Here is a 12160-nt window from a genome sequence, read left to right as displayed (position 1 = left end):
GGAGAAAGGACCAATGGAGCTGAGGGGTTTGCAGCCCCTTAGGACGAACAACAATATGAACTAAGTAGGCTAGGCATTCTTTATCCATGGAGATCAGTCTTCGGCTATATAACAAGAGTCCGATCTTCCATCATTTGCCACAGCCTCTACCACCAACCATGGCTTCCACATCAACCATTGCCTGCACCATCAGCCATAACCTCTGCTATCAACACAACCTCTACCGTCAACACAACCACCTTTTATCATCACCATTCAGCCATGGCCTCTACTACCAGTCACGGCTTCTGCCACCAGCCATAGCCTTTCTCACCAGTCATGGGATCAGCATCCAGCTATGGCTTCCACCATCCACATCCTTCACCATCCTCAGACTCCATCATCGAAAGTGGCCCTCCATTATCAACCACAGCTGCTACCATAAGCATGGGCTCTACCATCTGCCATAGCCCCTGCCCACCCACCTGTTCTCTTTCCTCCACCTCCCTTGCTATTTATCTTTAATTCCATTCTCTTTCTTTCCCAATAATATCCTTGCCAACTCTCTTGCCAATTTTACTGTGGGCTTTCAACTAGAAGTGTCTAGGATAGTTAGTTTTTGTCCTTGTTTTGAAGCTTCTTTCTTTCAACTTTCCACATGTGGTTCCCAAGTTCATGAGGGCTAGGCAGCAAGTCACCCCTTAAGCCTTTTATTGAAAAGATTAGGGCTGGATGACTGAGCACAAAACCGAGAGAGGAAAGCATTCTGCCTATGTTTTAGTTTCCAATTTCCAAGGCACAGTCAGACCTACCCGATTTCATCCTTGAAACGGCTCAGTTAAGTGGGCAGAAGAAAAGTGATGCATTTATCTTCAGAGGGGACTTCAACTCAGAAGTGAAAGTGCTTTTCCAAAGGCTCAAGAGGCAGTGGTCAAGAGAATATGGGTTTGTGTCCAGCCTGATCCAAGATGAATCACCCAATCTCCCCCTTGGCCCAAGACAGCTCTCATATAAGCCCACGAGGCTTGTCTCTTTGTCATAGAATTTTGTTCCAGGAGAGCTCAAAACAAATTGTGGGTGCCGAGGACCTTCTCATTAAATGTTTGCACCTCACTGGTTTCCTTTCTTTTCTTCCACAACTAGCTGTTGAGGTAGCCCTGTGATAGCTTGGCCCCAGGATAGGGTCCGAGGATAATGACAGGCGAAAGGTCACTCAAATGCTGTGAGACCTCCCGATATTTGTGTAAGTCTTGATTTTTAGTGTCCCTTCTGTGGTAATCCTGCGTGCTGAACGCAGACCATTTTACAGGTGGAATTTAATCTCTGAGCAGTGAAATGGCATCCAGCTGGGAAAGGGTGAGGCTAAGACAGAAAGCCAGGTCTGAACACTTTGGGTAGGTTGCTCATTTCATTCTGGTCCTGCTAGACCCTCGCAGCACCTTAGACATAGTACGTGTTTGAGAAAAGCTCACTAAACATAAAGCAGCACCGCACCGCCTCTCTAAATGACTCAAAGCACCTATCAGTATTTCTCCATTGCAGTCAGAAACAAGGCTTCTTGGGAGTTGCTCGGTGAAATCCAGTAGTTCCTGGAATTAATCTCCATTATTTCCCCCTAAAGTAACAGATGAAGGTAGAGATGAAAATCAAACACCTCTGAGGAGGACAGATGCAAAGTTTTTATTCTTAGATTTGATGATGATATCATTCTTTGCCTAATAAGAATCTAAGTGGAAAATGTTTTTTTTTTTTTTTTCTCATCAACTTCAAACTAAATTCCAAGTCTGAAGTCCTGTGATAGACAGGAGATAGTAAATTATACAACTTGCTTAGGTCCCTTTTCCTCAAGTAAAATTACAACTCTGCCAGCGAGTTCACGGCAAATTCCCTTCTGTTTTGTAATCTGTTTTGTGTCATGCAGGTGTGATCCATGGGGAGAAGTTTGATAGGAAAATTTTGACCTGGCATGGTTCACTATCAATATAAAAGATGGTGTGAGTGCAGCCAAGGCCTGCTTCACAGTTGGAATGAGCCCTGCTGGCTGCCTGGCTACCTGGCTGCCCACATCTCTCACTTGGAGCAGTCCAAGAGGACCAGCTGCCTGCTACTGCTCTAGTCTGCTTGCCTTTCCTTCCACGGGGCCAGGCCTGAGTCAGGTCTCCCCTGGTAAGGGCCAGGTGGACACTGGCAAGTTGCAGAGGGCTGTGAGGCCGCTGGGCTCCTCTCCATTTTTTGGTCTTCCAGCCTTTCCTTTGTGCAACATTTTCACCTCTGTCAGAAGCCAAAGACACATCATGGGGAAATGCTGATAGGAATAACCGAAAGGAAAGCATGCACCCAGAAATCAGGACTATGTGTGTAATATATATCACTCTCTGGCCTGTTGTCTCCGTTCTCATCCTCCCCTGTCCCTTTCTCTCTGCTGTGCATGTGTGCAGCGAGAGGTTGACCTCAGGTGTTGTTGTTCATCGGTAGCCATCCACCTTGTCTTTGAGACAGGTTCTCTCTCTGGAGCCTGGGATCACCAGACTGACAGGCAAATAAGCTCCACAGATCTCCCTGACTCTGCCTCCCTAGTACTGGGATTCAAGTACCTGCCACTGTGCTCCTCTTTGATGTGGGCTCTTGGGTTTGAACTCAAGACTCTCGTGGTTGGGAGGCAAGCACGTTTGGCTGAGCCATCTTCTCAACCCCATCCTTCCCACTCCTGTCTCTATTTCCTTCTTTGTTGAACATGAGCAGCACCTACAGCTTGGTCAGAAATGCAGATTCTCAGGCCCCACCCCAGACCCACTGACTGTCTCTAGGTGAGGCCCCACTCTGCAGGAAAATCTGGTTCCCATGAGTCCAAGCAGCTATCACTGTGCTGTCTTCTTCCCACTGAGCAGTGTTCTCCTGGCTCCCCTGAGCTCTCTGTCTTCCAGTCACATGGACAGAGATCCAACAGTCACACTCATAATAAGCATAAGTCCTCAAGATATAATGTACAAAGACAGTCATGGTGGCTTAAGTCTGTCATCCCAGCATCTTACAGATGGAGCATGAAAATCATGACTTCAGGGCCAGCCTGTGCTACATGAGATCATGTCTCAAACCAGAAAGCTAAAATAAATAAATAAATAAATAACACATATTAAAACACAATAAATCAGCATAAGAAATGACTCCCTCTGAGATTTCAGCTTTAAATGGTCCGTAAGCCACCCTCAAGGGGACAAGGACTCTGCTATCAGATGGCCCTGAGTTCAGGTCAGCAGCTGTGCAAGTGCACAGCTGCCGGATCTTAGACAAGTTAGGCGCAGCTTCTGGACACTAGGAAGCAGAAAGGGAAAGATCCATGTTACAGGTGTGCCATGGAGAGGAGGTGTCACAATACATGTGGTGTCCTCTGAGGCACCCAGGAAACCTCTGCGTCCCCCTCTCTACCCCCTCTGCAATAAATCACAACAAACAATGCACACTCTTATACGTCAGTCTTCCCCTGCACTTCAATCTCCCTCTCATTCCCTCTCCCAAGGTTTTGTCAAAGGAGGTCTCCTGAGACCTATCCAGTGCCACGCTTTCTCTGGACCCGCTATCTGGGCAAGATGGCCAGCCTCTGACCTCAGGTTCTCTGCCCTATTTTGAGATGGGGTCTCTCATCAGACCTTGGGCTCACCATTTTAGTTAGACTAGCTAGCCAAAGAGCCACCAGGGTCTACATACCTCTGCCCACAGCGCTGGGGCTGCTGAGATGCATTTCCACGCCAAGCTTCCATGTCATTGCTGGAGGTAAAAACTCGTGCCCTCGTGCCAGATCACACGCTTTGCTCACTGATTCGGATCCCCGGCACTTAAGAAGCATTTTAAAACACTGTACAATCCTATATTAGTATGCTGATCGGATACTTACAAGCTGAAGGAGGATGGTAGGAAAATCTCAAAAGTCTTTTTCCACAATTAAGCTGTTATGCTTCTATGAAAGCAGAAAAACTAGTATGTACAATAAAAAACTGCAATTGCTAACACGCAGTAGAGTCCCATCTTATCTGAGGTACTTCAGACAGCCTGAAACACACAGAGCATCATGTCCGCGCTCTACATTCAGAGCTAAGGCTGCGGTGAAGCCACAGGCCATGCTGCCAGAGACACCTCAGACTCACTGCACGTTTGACTTTGAATACTGCTTTTTATCTCTGTGTGTTCAGAAACCTTTTATTGTCGCCGTTTCTGCAATTCTCCTGTTAATTTGAAAAAATTGGGTCCTAGACAAAGCCGTCTTTAAAGATGTACAATTCCAGTGTAAGGCAGGAATTTAAACATTTCCTGACTTCATAGCAGGTCTTATCCCACGTTAGTAAATGGTGTGTGTGCACACTGAGAGAAAATGACTACTTTCTTCTCTCTCAGTGTGAAGATGATGGCATAAGGCTAAAATCAAATAGGCTGAGTGCATGGAGGCCTTGCTGCCAAGCTCATGGCCACCAAACCTCCAGCCTATAATTGAGTCTCCCAAGAAGCCCTTTCCTAAGGAGGAAATCTCTGGACCAATAGAAGGCAGACCATCTAAGCCTGCACAATGAATCAAGTGATAATCGATTCCATCCAAGTCCTGATAAAACTCAGAGGGGGAGAGAGATGATTGTGTTAGAAAGAGTGAATTCTAGGAGCCCTGAGGATGTAGTGAAGACAAATACAGACAGAAACTCTTATATGATAAATCTAACCAGTACATAGTGGAGAGTTTCTGAGTTTCACAATAGAAAATACCACAATTGATTAGCCACGTCTGCCCTGTTCCCAGAAGGATAGACATAGGATGCCATGTGCCAAGCATTCATGATCTCTCCGTTAAATAGTAGGATCCTGGGTAATGCTGGTGATTGTATTGAATGTAGTATCTAACTACCATTGGGGAAATATTTACCAGTCATAAATTACATGAAATCACCACAGTCTGAGAGAATTCCTGTCAGTTCCTGTGCAAACATCATTGGTTTTTTAGTTCTTCTGTCCTTGGAGATATGTTCCTTCCATGGCTTCATTTAAAAAAATTTTTTTAAAGAAATCTTTCAGTATAAGAAATAGGAGCATATATTTGGAAAATGAATTTTCTTGAAAACAGAAGTTGGTGTTGCTTGGGAAAGCATGTCTTTTTAGCCATGTATATTCACAAAATCATACAGCAAAAATGATAAAAAGAATTTTTATTTAATTTTTGTAATGGAAGTATGTCTTTTTCTTTCTGCCTCTCTGTCTGGTTTTGTGGTTGTTGTTGTTGTTTGTTTGTTTGTTTGTTTGTTTGTTTTGAGGCAGGGAGGAATCTCACAAGCACGTGGCTGAATGAAATAATCCAGACACAGAAGCACACTCTCACTAACTCACTATATGATCTGCAGAATTACCTTTGGGTAGATTGGGAGTTGATCTGGGTCTCTAACTGATTTCCCTTAAAGCTTGGGACTGGGGAGGGTACAAAATGGCTTCAAGGTGCTGCCCAAGCGCAACACACAGACACAGACCAAGCACTGCTCTAAGCACTTTACAAGAATCTTTTCTTTGACTTCTCATTTGTCCCACTAGTCCTGTTATAACCTCACTTTGTATGTGAAGAGTCTGAAGACCCCCTCCAACAGTTAGGGAATGGAAAAGCTGGAATTCCAGACCCATGGTCTGTTAATATTGGAAAAATGAAATTCAATTAATGTTTCTAGAAAAAAAGAAAGATATCAGAGAGAGGGAGAGGGAGAGACAGAGAGATAGAGAAAGAAATAACAGAGATAAACAGATATATAGAGAGAAACAGAGAGAAAGAGAAAAGAGAGAGGGAAAGAAAGAGAGAAGAGAGAGAGGGAAAGAAAGAGAGAAGAGAGAGGGGAGAGACAGAGACAGAGACAGAGACAGAGAATGCTCTGATGCCTGGTCACACATAAACTCACAAGGTTCACCCCGGCTGGCACTTCTCTCAGGCCCTTAGAAGGATGCTGAGATTTGCTTATCCCTTAAGCCAGGCTGTCAGTCTTCAGGGTTGAGAGGGGTGGCTTTGTTTGCCTTGGATCTCAAGGAACACTGTTGCTGGCACTCTCCAGATTTCCTGTAACTGGAAGAGTGATGTAATGGTTTTCAACCATGGTAGAAAGCAGCCCTGACTGAGAGCAGTGTGTGAGATCTCCCTGTGTCACGCTGGCCTCAGACAGGCCCCTCGGTAGTTCAGCAGCAGCCTCTCACACAGCCCTTCTCATCTCCTCTCTGAGCCCCTGGAGACTATACTATTCCAGAACCCCAGGACTGGAAATACCAGTGTTTGATTTTGCCTTTCATCAAAACCATGAGGTTGTTTACCATCCTAAGATGCTTGCTTACCCAGCACTGAAGATAGATGAGGTGATCCTCCTGATCTCTTGGGGGAGATCTGCCAGAATTTCTCAGACCCTTGGCACTCAGTGACAGATTTCTATCATATCATCAAGACTGTCCCTGAGCCTACGGAAACAGGAGCCAATTAGGTTTTTGGAGACAGGGAAGTATCAATGTGTTTCCAGTCAGAGGCCTCTTTCCACACAGGTAGAGAAGCGGGAACCAGGGTCAGGAACACCTTCAGAAAGGTCTAAGTGTGCATGGAAATACAACTTAGGAGAGCAGAGCAAAGACTGGATATATGTTTGCATACTTTCTCAGTGTTCAAGAATGAGATTGCTTATTGCTCTTCCCGGTAAAAATGCAGCCAGTTCCCAGGGCAATCTTAATATTACTAGAAAACACCAAGATTCAAAGATTCAAAAAGATGGCTCACTGCATCTTGTAAGTTTTCCTGAGACCTCCACAAATGTGTCACAGTGTACACAGTCCCACACACATACACTAAATACGTAAATAACAGGTGTTCTTAAACTTTAAAAGAATGAGAAAATAAATGGTTCTCTGCATTTAGACTCCAAAGGGCCACACTCAACATTTCTCTACTCATTAATTATCTGGGAATGAGCTATGAGCAAGAGGCCCTCTTGTCTTTTTCCAAGTCATAGACTAAGTGTTTGCATTTCAACTTCTAAATATAATTATACATCTGTCTTAATTTGTTTTCTGTTGCTGTGATGATTAAAAAAAGAAAAAAGAAAAAAAGCAACTTGGCAAAAAAAAAAAAGTGTTTCTTTGGCTTACATGTCCCAATCAGAATCCATCATGAAGAAAAGCTGAGGGAGGGACTCTAGGCAGGAACACAGAGGCAGGAACTGGAGCAGACCATTGAGGAAGGCTGCTTACTGACTAGTTCTCCATGGCTTACCCTGCTTTCTTATGCATCCTGAGACCACCTGCCCAAGAGTGGCACCACCCACAGTGTTCTGGGTCCTCTCTTATCAACCATTAATCAAGAAGATGCATACAGAACATTCTGATGGAAGCATTTTCTCAGTTGAGGTTCCCTCTTCCCAGATGACCCTACCTTGTGACAATTTGACAAAAACAAACTGACCACCAAACAAGCCAATGAGCACAAAATCTAGCATCCATTGGGTTATTGGGTCCCTATTATTTACTGAGCATATTTGAACCATTTTACATATATTATCTTAATAATCTGCAGAATTTTCTAGGAGGATTTCTCCTTTTTTCCAGGCAGGGAAACTGAAGAAAACAACCCAAAAGTCCCCTTCAGTTCCATAGTTATTAAGTGGTACAAGTAGAATAAGAATCAGAAAATTTTATTCCATAACTGGTTCTTAACTGATTAATATGTCTATATAAAGCAATAAAATAAAAACAAAAGATCTCAAAAGCCAGAAGCCAATATCAATACAATTGTGTTATATGGAGGGCGGAAGAGAGTCAACTGCCTGGTAATATTTATTATTCACACTTGCTAGAAACTACTCGCTCCCTATTCTGCTTCTTTCCTATCCCTCTCTCCTCCTCCTCTCTGAATCTCTTGATTCTGTGTGACATGTATCACCAGAAAATCCTGATCAAGTAACCGAAGCCTTTACAGAACAGGTGTGCTGGAGTGCGGCACCCCAGGGAGACTGAGGGACCAAGTTCCACAATCTCTGCCTCCCACAACTGGACAAGAGATAGAGGTGAACCCTCACTGCAGGGATTAGTCAGCTCCTCAGCAGGAAGGCCTTTCAGTGACATTGCCTGGTGTTTATGAATAGGAAGGTGGCAAAGTAAGGTTTTTAGTGATGGTACTGGCCCTGTAAGAACAATGTGTGCTTAGGGAACAAACATGTTGCGTAATCGCCAGCCCAGTGAAGGTTAAATGCACAAAAATACCTGCTTTGGAGAAGGCTTGGTGTCAGCTCAGATGCTCTGACAAGCTACCAATCTCCTGAGCCGTAGAGTTTCTTCTCTCAGCTATTATCTTGCTGGGAACTAAACAATCACATTCTTATTTCAGTGGCTTCTCTTATTCTTTTGTCAGCAAGCTCATCTTCAGTCAAGAACCAAGGCTGTTTATTTGCTTAAAGGGAAGAAAGAATCAAATGTTCATTTGGGAGCAGGGAAAACATGTCTCTTGAGTCAGATGGAGTAGGGAAAATAATGGCCATGCCCATTTTACAGACAAGAACACTGAAGCTGGAAGAAGTCAGAGTTTGTCAAGTTCAATCTTCCAGGAAGTAGTCTAATAGTCAAAGGGATACTTGTTTTTTTGTTTTTGTTTTTTTTTAAAATGGAGTGAACTGACTGGTCCCAAAGATAAATGGAGATGAAGAAAGAAGACAAGATTGACTGCCATTTTTTTTTTAATAATCCCCTTGCTTTTCATAAAGTAGATCTGATACCTCATTTAGTCACATAATATGAGCAAACCAAAGTAATGCCTCCAATAGGTCAATGTGGTTAGGTCATGTTTGTTAGCTGTATTTTACTCTGCCTGCAACAGGAAGCCATTGAAGGGTTTTTGGCAGAAAATGACCTGGTGTGATGTGTGTGCAGCTAGCTCTGGGTACCAAGGGATAATGGACTGAGTGTCTGTCTCCCTGATGGGACAGTAGGCACTGTTCCTGTTCACTATTTATTCACTTGTAACTGTCTGTGTCCATTCAAATTTCAGCTCCACCACAGTCAAGACCTTTAGCTTTTCACAACTGTGTCACCAGTGGCTGTAACAGGATCTGGCCTGGAATGGGCTCCTAGTAAATATTTATTGAGTGAATGTGTGATTCAGTTAATAAAAGAAGAAAGGAAGGAAGGAGACAAATGAACAGGAAGTAAAGTGAGTGCTTGTCAAAAAAAAAAAAAAAAGTAAGAGCCTGCCATGAAAATGTGTTGAAGGGGTCAATTGGAGATAGAAGGTTATTGCTTAGAGGGACATATCATTAGACTGGGGACACCTTTGTGACATAAAACTGATGGGGCTTGCTGATAGTGGGGCTGGAGGAGGGAAATGCATCAGGTACCCAGGCAGGCTTCATCCCCTCAACACTGCATGGTGAACAATTTGGTTCTCCAAGATAAGTGTACCACTATTTTCCAAATCATTGGCTGGTTTTCAGCATAGAAAAGCTGCAGATTCCCAAGCATGGCTTTCTAGACAACACTGTTGGTGGACCTGCTTGGCAGCAAGCGGGCAGGCCATCATGATTTCTTCAGCACTTCTCCTCTCATTGCCTGACACTTCTATCAGGTTCCCATGGCTAGGTTTCCATGACACCACAACAGTAAGTTTCATCAACTCTGTCAAAAACATGATTGGTCAGGAGGAAGAGGATGCATCTCCTCTACACATGTACATACTCATGCACACACACATATACATATACACATGCACATACACATATACATATACACATGCACACACATATATACATGCACATACATATATGCATGCACATGCACATACATATACAATGCACATGCATGTGCATACACACATACATATGCACACACACATACACCTGAATATACAATACACATGTACATACACATATACATGCACATATACATGAACCATACACATGCACATACACATATACATGCACACACACATACAAAGACATACACACCTGCATATACACATACATACACACGTTGCTTCTAGCATGGTGCACAGAAATTCACAACCACAAACTGACTTGTGCACTTGGGTTATAATCACTTTGTAATTGTAGAGATTTTTGTGTACCATTTATAATTAATATTTATGAAGAATAATTTCTAAATAAATTTTCACTCTAGATTCAAAAACATATTCTCTTGAGACTAGCCATTAAATAGGTAGAGAGTCTTGTTTGCAAGTTATAAATTAAAGTTATTGTCCTCAAAGACTTGTCATGTCAAAAGCTGTACCAGAAGAGACAGCATTCACACATGTGTGTGATACATATACTTCCCTTTTTTCAACATCCGTGTTCTGACTTTGTTGACAGACCACCCCCTTGGAGCTTGCCCAGTGACAGGCTTTCTTCAGGATTTCCACATTGGTGATGTGAATATTTCAACTGAGTTCACAGAGGATCCATTTATATATTTTGGGAAGTCTGGACTCCCTATATTTAAGATATATCTTTCTGTGTTGCAGTGAGCTATTGGTTCCCTCCCATGGTACCTCAAGGATGTATGTCATTGTCAACGTGTTCAAATCACAAAGCTATGCCTTATGGTCCCAGTCACACCAGGCATCCTCCCCTGCCTGTGGCACACTGGCTTTCTATGGATGAGTATGTCTCTAGATGGTGGATGACTCCTTCAAATAAACTTAGAAGCTGAGGTCTTCTCTAGCCAACAGCTTCCTAAAGGAAGTCACCACATAAAAAAATCAATCATACTCATCAAAATTATTTGTCTGCCAGGCAGTGGTGGCATACACCTTTAGTCCCAGCACTTGAGAGGCAGAGGCAGGCAGATTTCTGAGTTCAAGGCCAGCCTGGTCTGCAGAGTGAGTTCTAGGACAGCCAGGGATACACAGAGAAACCCTGCCTCGAAAAAAAAAAAATATATATATATATATATTAACAGATATATATATATTATATAATATATATATGTATTATATATTATTATATATATTATATATATAATAACATATATATATATATATGTTATTCAAATAAAAGGATGAGGGTGCAGTGGAGTTTCTTAAACCCAAAATGTTTGGTGGTCCATAGACAACCTCATGTCCCACTGTATAGCATAGTAGCTTCTACTGAGTTTCTCATTTTTCTCCATAGGCATGAAGTTCCTATAGTTACAAAAGTACAGCAAAATGCAAACAAAGCACTGGGATCTCAGAGGTGCAGCTGGGAATTCTGCATCTTCTTTCTGGTGCTGGCACGGTGGTCATATGCACTCCAGTGTATCAGCTTCACAAAGAACTCAGTGAAGGAATGCTATGACGTAAACCTCACAAGGTTGAGCCTCCTTGGAAATGGCGCAGTTAGTAAAGTGCTTGCTATACAAACATGAAGATCTGATTTTTCAGTCCCAGCACTGTGTGAAAAAGTCAGATGTGATAGTGAACTTATAAGCTAGAGCTAGAGACCTGGATGCAGGCTGATCCACAAGGTTCACAGACTAGCCAGCATGGCTTAGTGGTGAGCCCCAGGTCAGTGAGAGACTGTCCCCAAAAAGATGATGAGGGCTCGTGGCATGGCTCAGCAACTAAGGGTGTTTGCTGCCATACCTGAATACCTACCTCCAGTTCAGTCAACTGAACCCACATGGCTGAAGGAGAAAATCAACTCCTGCAAGTTGTCCTCTGACCTTCACATGTATAGTTACACACACACACACAAACACACATGCACGCACGCACACACGCACACACACACACACACACACACACACACACACACACACAAGGAGAAGGGACATGAATGTGTCTTTTAATGTCTGTGTGTGATTGTTGAGATAAAGAATATACCTGCTCATCCTTAGAATTCTTTATCCTGGTCCACTTCTGTGTATTTCTTATTGTGCTTTTCAGGGCCCTGAAGCCCGATTCTCCCCTTTCCCACTTTCAGCTTCAGTCCTCTGATCTTCTCTTTTTGTAGTCCAGCTGCCTTTCTTTTTTTTTTTTTTTTTCGATTCTTTGACATTTCATTTTCTCCCCCATCCAACGCTTGACAGTTCACACACACACAGACACAGACACACACACACACACACACACACACACACACACACTCACACACACACACACACACACGCATGCGCACGCACACATGCATGCACGCACACACATGCAAGAGCTCCCACACCATAT

The sequence above is a fragment of the Mastomys coucha genome, unplaced genomic scaffold (genome assembly GCF_008632895.1).
Source record: "Mastomys coucha isolate ucsf_1 unplaced genomic scaffold, UCSF_Mcou_1 pScaffold13, whole genome shotgun sequence".
NCBI lineage: Eukaryota > Metazoa > Chordata > Mammalia > Rodentia > Muridae > Mastomys > Mastomys coucha.
The sequence above is the reverse complement of the archived record's forward strand: the minus strand, read 5'-3'. Positions refer to the sequence as shown.